Here is a 9659-nt window from a genome sequence, read left to right as displayed (position 1 = left end):
CCATGTCTGTTTGCCACAGTTTTCCCGGTGGTGCCGCACCCGGGCTCGCCCCGGCTGACGCAGTTTTCGCGCCGCCCCGGCTGACGCGGTTTCGTGCCGCCCCGGCAGACGCGGTTTTTTGCGCCGCCCCGGCTGACGCGGTTTTTTGCCGCCCCGGCTGACACGGTTCGGACTTTGCACTTTTCGGCTGTGCCTGGCTGGCGGCCCACTCACTCGATCGCCATGTCTGTTTGCCACAGTTTTCCCGGTGGTGCCGCACCCGGGCTCGCCCCGGCAGACGCGTTTTTTTTTTTCCTTCGCCCCGGCAGACGTGGTTCCCCCCCCCCCTCCGTCTTTCTTTTTGTTTTTTTTTTCGCCGCGGCTGAAGTGGATTTTTCGGTGCCTCGACGCCCCGGTAGTCGCGGTTTTTCCGTTTCCGCACGGCCCCGGCTGACGCTGCTCGGTCACAGTCGCCTTTTGTGGTGATTGCAGACTTCTTGAGCGCGGGTGTTTTTTTTTTGTTGTTGTTGTTGTTTTATTACGCATTCGCTCCAGCAGACGCTGTTTAGACTTTTTGTTTCCTCTTTTATCCTGCGACGAGGTGACGAGGTTTATTCGGTGCCCCGCCGCCCCGGCTGAAGTGATTTTTCCTGTCCCGTGCCGCCCCGGCTGACGCGGTTGGGACTTCGCGTTTGTTCGGCCGCCACGGGTTTTGGCGCACTCGCTCGGTTGCTTGTTGTTGCCACTTGTTGCGAACCCAGGTTTCTTGAGCGAGCGCGGGCGTTTTTTCTTCCTTTCTTTCTTTGTTCTATGTGTTAGCGAATCGGCCTTTAATATCACACGAGGACTCACAACCAACAATTTTCAGTTTGAAGTGTAAAAAATCTGCAGGTGTTGACGTAACTGACTTGCCCCGTACCCTTGAGTACATCCATGAAGTTCTCGTAGTACTACTAAATCGCATTATTCCAAGTGGAGAAATTCCCATAAACTTGCAAACCTCTACACGAAAATCGGTGCGCGTGATAAAGTTGAAAATTATCGTCCGATATCAAATGTGCCTTCTATAACACAAATTCTAGGAAAAAAAAAAAAAACACTTGTTCGCCGTTTTCTGCGCCGTGACTGGCAGCACTCCGGCGAAGCGAAACGGGGTCGATTCGAGCACGATATCGGCGTCTTTCGACGTGCTCGCCGGCGACCGTCGCACGAGTACGTCGCACGAGCGCGTCTGCCGGGGCGCCGTTTGCGAAGCCGACGCAAAAGTGGGAACCGCCGCTCGGATGATCGCCGCTTTCGGCAGAGTGAGTGTTGGCACTCCGGGGAAGCGAAACAGCGTGAATGCGCCCACGAAATCGGCGTATTTTGAAGTGCCCGCCGGCGACCGTCGCACGAGTACGGTAAACCGCGTCAGCCGGGGCGTAGTTCGGGACGCCGACGAAAAAGTGGGAAGCGCAACTCGGATCTTCGCCGTTTTTGCAGGAGTGAGTGGCGGCCCTCCTGCGAGACCAAGAAGCATCGATTCGTGCACGAATTCGGCGCCTTTCGACGTGATCGCCGGCGACCGTCGCTCGAGTAGGGCAAACCGCGTCTGCCGGGGCGGGCTTCGGGACGCCGATGCGAAAGTGGGAAACGCTGCTCGGATGTTCGCCGTTTTTGGCCGAGTGAGTGCTGGCACTCGGGCGAAGCCAAACGGGGCCGATTACGGCACGATATCGGCGTCTTTCGACGTGCCCGCCGGCGACCGTCGCACGAGTACGGTAAACCGCGTCAGCCCGGGCGGAGTTCGGGACGCCGATGCGAAAGTGGAGAACGCCGCTCGGATCTTCGCCGTTTTTGGAGGAGTGAGTGGCGGCACTCCGGAGAAGCCAAGGAGCGCCAATTAGCGCACGATATCGGCGTCTTTCGACGCGCTCGCCGGCGACCGTCGCACGAGTAGGGCAAACCGCGTCTGCCGGGGCGGGGTTTACGACGCCGACGCAAAAGTGGGAACCGCCGCTCGGATGTTGGCCGTTTTTGGCAGAGTGAGTGCTGGCACTCCGGCGACGCGAAAGAGCGCGAATGCGCCCACGAAAGTGGCGTATTTGGACGTGACGGCGACCGCTGCAGGAGTACGAAAAACCACGTCAGCCGGGGCGAGCGACACACGGCGGTCTGGGTGCTTATCGCTGCTATTATAGGGGCACCCCGGCAGACGCAGAAAAAAAAAAAAAAATTTTCGACCTTCTTTTTTGCTGGTCGAGCTCGGGTAACCCAGGTCGCAATGGGAGCCGCGCACGAAAGCGGCGTCGCGAGACGCGTTCGCGGTCGCTAGTCGCACGAGCTCGGCAACCGCGTCAGCCGGCGCGGAGTTCGGGATGCCGACGGCTAAGTGGGTACCGCTGCTCGGATGTTCGCCGTTTTTGGCCGAGTGAGTGCTGGCACTCCGGTGAAGCCAAGGAGCGCCAATTCGTGCACGATATCGGCGTCTTTCGACGTGCCCGCCGGCCACCGCCGCACGAGTACGGCAAACCGCGTCTGCCGGGGCGGGGTTCGCGACGCGTACGCAATAGTGGGAACCGTCGCTCGGATGTTCGTCGTCTTTGGCCGAGCGAGTGCTGGCACTCCGGCGAAGCGAAACGGGGCCGATTCGGGCACGATATCGGCGTATTTCGACGTGCTCGCCGGCGACCGTCGCACGAGTACGGCAAAGCGCGTCTGCCGGGGCGAGGTTTGCGACGCCGACGAAAAAGTGGGAAGCGCCGCTCGGATCTTCGCCGTTTTTGCAGGAGTGAGTGGCGGCCCTCCTGCGAGACCAAGAAGCATCGACTCGCGCACGATATCGGTGTCTTTCGACGTGCCCGCCGGCCACCGCCGCACGAGTACGGCAAACCGCGTATGCCGGGGCGGGGTTGGCGACGCCGACGCAAAAGTGGGAACCGCCACTAGGATGTTCGCCGTTTTTGGCAGAGTGAGTGCTGGCACTCCGGCGAAGCGAAAGAGCGCGAATGCGCCCACGAAAGTGGCGTGTTTGGACGTGCTTGACGACGACCACCGCAGGAAAACGAAAAACCACGTCAGCCGGGGCGAGCGACCCATGGCGGTCTGGGTGCTTATCGCTGCTATTATAGGGGCACCCCGGCAGACGCAAAAAAAAAAAAAAAATTTTTTTTCGACATTCTTTTTTGCTCGTCGACCTCGGGTGACCCAGGTCGCAGTGGGAGCCGCGCACGAAAGCGGCGTCGCGAGACGGCTTCGCGGTCGCTAGTCGCACGAGCTCGGCAACCGCGTCTGCCGGGGCGGAGTTCGGGACGCCGACGGCTAAGTGGGAACCGCCGCTCGGATGTTCGCCGTTTGTGGCCGAGTGAGTGCTGGCACTCCGGCGAAGCCAAACGGGGCCGATTCCGGCACGATATCGGCGTCTTTCTACGTGCTCGCCGGCGACCGTCGCACGAGTACGGCAAAGTGCGTCTGCCGGGGCGGGGTTTGCGACGCGTACGCAATAGTGAGAACCGTCGCTCGGATGTTCGTCGTCTTTCGCCGAGCCAGTGCTGGCAATCCGGCGAAGCCGAACAGAGCCGATTCGGGCACGATATCGGCGTCTTTCCACGTGCTCGCCGGCGACCGTCGCACGAGTACGGTAAACCGCGTCAGCCGGGGCGGAGTTCGGGACGCCGATGCGAAAGTGGGAAGCGCCGCTCGGATCTTCGCCGTTTTTGGAGGAGTCAGTGGCGGCACTCCGGTGAAGCCAAGGTGCGCCAATTCGCGCACGATATCGGCGTCTTTCGACGTGCCCGCCGGCCACCGTCGCACGAGTACGGCAAACCTCGTCTGCCGGGGCGGGGTTTGCGACGCCGACGCAAAAGTGGGAACCGCCGCTCGGATGTTCGCCGTTTTTGGCAGAGTGAGTGCTGGCACTCCGGCGAAGCGAAAGAGCGCGAATGCGCCCACGAAAGTGGCGTGTTTGGACGTGCTTGACGACGACCACCGCAGGAAAACGAAAAACCACGTCAGCCGGGGCGAGCGACCCATGGCGGTCTGGGTGCTTATCGCTGCTATTATAGGGGCACCCCGGCAGACGCAAAAAAAAAAAAAAATTTTTTTTCGACATTCTTTTTTGCTCGTCGACCTCGGGTGACCCAGGTCGCAGTGGGAGCCGCGCACGAAAGCGGCGTCGCGAGACGGCTTCGCGGTCGCTAGTCGCACGAGCTCGGCAACCGCGTCTGCCGGGGCGGAGTTCGGGACGCCGACGGCTAAGTGGGAACCGCCGCTCGGATGTTCGCCGTTTGTGGCCGAGTGAGTGCTGGCACTCCGGCGAAGCCAAACGGGGCCGATTCCGGCACGATATCGGCGTCTTTCTACGTGCTCGCCGGCGACCGTCGCACGAGTACGGCAAAGTGCGTCTGCCGGGGCGGGGTTTGCGACGCGTACGCAATAGTGAGAACCGTCGCTCGGATGTTCGTCGTCTTTCGCCGAGCCAGTGCTGGCACTCCGGCGAAGCCGAACGGAGCCGATTCGGGCACGATATCGGCGTCTTTCCACGTGCTCGCCGGCGACCGTCGCACGAGTACGGTAAACCGCGTCAGCCGGGGCGGAGTTCGGGACGCCGATGCGAAAGTGGGAAGCGCCGCTCGGATCTTCGCCGTTTTTGGAGGAGTCAGTGGCGGCACTCCGGTGAAGCCAAGGTGCGCCAATTCGCGCACGATATCGGCGTCTTTCGACGTGCCCGCCGGCCACCGTCGCACGAGTACGGCAAACCTCGTCTGCCGGGGCGGGGTTTGCGACGCCGACGCAAAAGTGGGAACCGCCGCTCGGATGTTCGCCGTTTTTGGCAGAGTGAGTGCTGGCACTCCGGCGAAGCGAAAGAGCGTGAATGCGCCCACGAAAGTAGCGTATTTGGACGTGCTTGACGGCGACCGCCGCAGGAGTACGAAAAACCACGTCAGCCGGGGCGAGCGACCCACGGCGGTCTGGGTGCTTATCGCTGCTATTATAGGGGCACCCCGGCAGACGCAGAAAGAAAAAAAAAAAATGGGGACATGGCGTGCGTCACCGTGCGGCTTCGCAGCGTTGCCGAAGTCGCCGAGCCCTTCGACTGAGCCGAACGGCGGACAGGGAACGTTGGTCGGCCGTTCTAACCTGTCGGTGCCACGCCGCGACGTCGTTAAGGAAAACCGCGTCGTGGGCCTCTACGACGCCGTCGAGTCGTTGTACGTTTGGTGTCCAGCGTGTCGGCGGCGAGTAGCGGACACGTCGTTCACGACTTCGGTCTTTCGCAGTCGACGCGAACTTGCGGAGAGTCGTGGTGCCTCACGTTTTCGGCAGAAACCGCGGCGGAATTTTCCCGTGCGTGCGCGCACGACCTCGGTGCTGTGCCGTCAGCGTAGTGTTGCACAAACTCGTGGCCTACCCAAGGTGCGGTACGTTTGCGGCCGTATCCTCGGTGGGAATTTCGTGAGTAGGGTCGCAAATTCTACGACCTCGGCGGGTTTGAGAGCGACGTAGACTTGTGGCACGCTCAACATGCCACACGTTTCGGGGCACACCCGCGGTGAAATTTTCTCGAGTACGCTCGTATTAGGGCCCAAGGAGGTCTGGGTACTTATCGCTGCTATTATGTGGGGGTTCTCGTGAGCGGCGTACGCGAAAGCGACCGGGTGTCTGATATGCGGCGGGCTTCGGCCTCGTCAAGCGTGTCCTCGGGTCTGCTCCAGGGGAATCCACGGCAGTCGTCTGCAGCCTCATCCGCTTGATGCGTTAGGGGCTGGTTGTCGGACGGTGCCGTTTTACCACGATATCGAGGTGTGTTCCGTGTCGTCCTCGGGCGATTCAGATGCGAAAGCGCCGAAGACGCGGGCGTGACCCGTCGTCTGGCGGCTTTGCAGTCTCGGCTCCGTTGCTAGTTCCGGCCGGTCCACCGACAGTGCAGCGGGCTTGGGCAACCCGCACGGCGCGACCGAGTCGATGCAACGAAAAAGAGCGAGCATGAACGTGCTTCTTGCCGCACGGCTCCCACTCGTCTTTCGGGAAGGTTGTGCCGTAGCGAGCTCGAACGCCGTCATCTCGGAGTGCAAAATAAGCGTGTTGGGGCGCCTGAAGGTGGCGTCCGCCGCACACAGACTGCGTCCGGCCCGCCGAGGGCGAGGACGGACGCGCAGTCGAACGATTACCTGGTTGATCCTGCCAGTAATCATATGCTTGTCTCAAAGATTAAGCCATGCATGTCTAAGTACATGCCGAAATAAGGCGAAACCGCGAATGGCTCATTAAATCAGTTATGGTTCCTTAGATCGTTTCTTCCTACTTGGATAACTGTGGCAATTCTAGAGCTAATACATGCAGTGAGCCTGGAGCCCTTTGGGTAACGGGTGCTTTTATTAGACCAAGATCGATCGGGTTTCGGCCCGTATTGTGTGGTGACTCTGGATAACTTTGTGCTGATCGCATGGCCACGAGCCGGCGACGTTTCTTTCAAGTGTCTGCCTTATCAACTTTCGATGGTAGGTTACTTGCTTACCATGGTTGTTACGGGTAACGGAGAATCAGGGTTCGATTCCGGAGAGGGAGCCTGAGAAACGGCTACCACATCCAAGGAAGGCAGCAGGCGCGCAAATTACCCACTCCCGGCACGGGGAGGTAGTGACGAAAAATAACAATACGGGACTCTTTTGAGGCCCCGTAATTGAAATGAGTACACTCTAAATCCTTTAACGAGGATCAATTGGAGGGCAAGTCTGGTGCCAGCAGCCGCGGTAATTCCAGCTCCAATAGCGTATACTAAAGCTGCTGCGGTTAAAAAGCTCGTAGTTGGATCTCAGTTCCAGACGAGTAGTGCATCTACCCGATGCGACGGCTCGGACTGAACATCATGCCGGTTCTTTCTTGGTGCACTTCATTGTGTGCCTCGAGATGGCCGGTGCTTTTACTTTGAAAAAATTAGAGTGCTCAACGCAGGCGAGTCGCCTGAATAAACTTGCATGGAATAATAGAACAAGACCTCGTTTCTGTTCTGTTGGTTTTTGGAATACGAGGTAATGATTAAGAGGGACGGACGGGGGCATTCGTATTGCGGCGCTAGAGGTGAAATTCTTGGACCGTCGCAAGACGAACTACTGCGAAAGCATTTGCCAAGAATGTTTTCATTGATCAAGAACGAAAGTCAGAGGTTCGAAGGCGATCAGATACCGCCCTAGTTCTGACCATAAACGATGCCAACCAGCGATCCGCCTGAGTTACTCAAATGACTCGGCGGGCAGCTTCCGGGAAACCAAAGTATTTGGGTTCCGGGGGAAGTATGGTTGCAAAGCTGAAACTTAAAGGAATTGACGGAAGGGCACCACCAGGAGTGGAGCCTGCGGCTTAATTTGACTCAACACGGGAAAACTTACCCGGCCCGGACACTGGGAGGATTGACAGATTGAGAGCTCTTTCTTGATTCGGTGGATGGTGGTGCATGGCCGTTCTTAGTTGGTGGAGCGATTTGTCTGGTTAATTCCGATAACGAACGAGACTCTAGCCTATTAAATAGGTGCGGGGTTCCCAGCACCTTACAACCTTCTTAGAGGGACAAGCGGCTCCTAGCCGCACGAAACAGAGCAATAACAGGTCTGTGATGCCCTTAGATGTCCGGGGCCGCACGCGCGCTACACTGAAGGAAGCAGCGTGTCTTTATCCCTGTCTGAAAAGACTGGGTAACCCGTGGAACTTCTTTCGTGATTGGGATAGGGGCTTGCAATTGTTCCCCTTGAACGAGGAATTCCCAGTAAGCGCGAGTCATAAGCTCGCGTTGATTACGTCCCTGCCCTTTGTACACACCGCCCGTCGCTACTACCGATTGAATGATTTAGTGAGGTCTTCGGACCGATGTCCGGCGCGGCCTTTCGGTTGCGCCGGTCTGTTGGAAAGATGACCAAACTTGATCATTTAGAGGAAGTAAAAGTCGTAACAAGGTTTCCGTAGGTGAACCTGCGGAAGGATCATTAACGGATTGTGAAGGGTGAGCGCCTCAGCTGCGTCTGCGCCCGACACTTTCTGCCGCTGACCCCGTTTGGACGCGGGGTCGGCTTTTCCCCACGGGGCTGCCTGAATGTGGAGCGGCACCCCGTGACAAATTGTTGCGCCCAGCGGACGCCAACACCGCGACCTTGGACGGTCGGCCAGGTGGCGGACGCGGGTACAAACGGCGCAACGCACTCATAGGTCGGCTTTCGACCCGCCACTGCACCGTGGCTCGAAGCGCTCGAAATGCGCGACCCGACCGCTGCGGGACCGCCTAGTACTGTAAACAGGAGCGGCGGAGCGCGAACGGCGAGTCGTGGTTACGTCGGTAGAAGGCGAGGCTGCGCGTTCCCGAAACGCCAGCCGAGTGCCCTCCCGACCGTTCGAGCGTGCAAGAACGAGACCCGACAATCGCGCGGCGACTGCCAAGTACGAGAGGAACGGCACAAGCGTCGGCGGTCGGTCAAGGAACTGGCGATGTGACGGGTCCGCTGTGCACCAGTGCATACCGTCCCGCCGTCCGCGGCAAGCGCCTCCGCGTCCTCGGGTGACGGAGGCTGCCGGTCGGTTCTTGCAGGCGAGGGATCTCGCTGGCACCGGTTCGCGTTGACGCGCGGCCGGTCATGGCACGGCGATGCGACGGCCGAGGTGCGCAGTACTCGATGGAGGAACCGCACGCTCCGATGACCGTCCCGCCCTCCGCGGCGTATGCGTACCGACCGTAATGGTTGCAGCAGCGCCGGCCGGCTTTTGAATTCGCCACACGAAACACGGTGCGAGATCGCGGTTAGGGGAGCGTCGACGTTGCCAGGCGTTTTGCTTGCTGCCGAGGGAAAGGCGGCACGGCCACGTCGCGCTCGTCGCGATTAGCGGGTCTGCGCGCTTTGGGAAGGTGCCGCAACGACTTGCCGAAAGAGGAAGCACGGAAGAACGAGGGACTTGGACGTCCCGACAATTGAACGCACTTGCGGCCAGGCCCTTGCTGGCTTCGTTCTTCCGCCTCGAGTAGGCTCGTACGCGGCTCCGGCGCCGAAAGTGGTCCTTGGCACCGACTTCGGTGGACGTGGGAAGTGCCGCGCAAGTACGGCGCGCCTGGCTCCACCTGTTGGCTAAAGTAGGCAGCCGGATCGGCATTTTGGTGTGCGGTGGCAAACCGTGGATGCGAAAAAAGCTTGTGCGATTTCGTGGAACAAAAAGCGGGGGTCCCCCTTTTTATGCGGAGGAGACCGACCCGCCCGCCGTGGTGAACCGCGACGCCACGGTAAAAACGGGAGAGGCTTGTCGATGGGACCGTGCATCCCGCGCTCCACGGAGGCCGGGAGGCGGCCGCCCGAGGAAATGTGTAGCCGTCGAGGCCCGCATCTGCGTGCACTCTTATCCAAATGGGTGTACCGCAGGCATTTTCTGGTTAGGCGGGCCAATGAGAGCGAGCACACAACGATACCTACGGGTCCGGCTTGGAGAACCGGCTTCGACGCCTCCCGAGTATTTATAGAGGGGTGGACCACGAAAGCACTCGCAAGTAGCGGAAGCGAAACGCCGTCCGAAACACACCGTTTGCTCGATTTGCGGCAGCCGAAAAAGGCGCGGCAGAGTTTTGGAGTCCAAGCGTGCGCTGAAAAGCGCCCTTCTTGGCCACTGTTTGGCCGAGTGCCAGAAACGTTTGGTTTTGACTGTACGGAATTGAACAAACACTTTTTCAC

The 9659-nt window shown here is 59.6% G+C and overlaps 1 non-coding gene across 1 annotated transcript; it reads left to right on the top strand.

Annotated features, from left to right (window-relative positions):
- The first annotated feature begins 6125 nt into the window (after positions 1-6125).
- On the top strand, positions 6126-7940 carry LOC142791289 (small subunit ribosomal RNA). Its single transcript, XR_012890138.1, has one exon. It is a non-coding gene; the product is annotated as a small subunit ribosomal RNA (ribosomal RNA).
- The last annotated feature ends 1719 nt before the right edge of the window (positions 7941-9659 follow it).

The sequence above is a fragment of the Rhipicephalus microplus genome, unplaced genomic scaffold, assembly GCF_043290135.1.
Source record: "Rhipicephalus microplus isolate Deutch F79 unplaced genomic scaffold, USDA_Rmic scaffold_156, whole genome shotgun sequence".
Lineage (NCBI taxonomy): Eukaryota > Metazoa > Arthropoda > Arachnida > Ixodida > Ixodidae > Rhipicephalus > Rhipicephalus microplus.
This window is presented reverse-complemented; position numbering and strand designations above follow the sequence as displayed.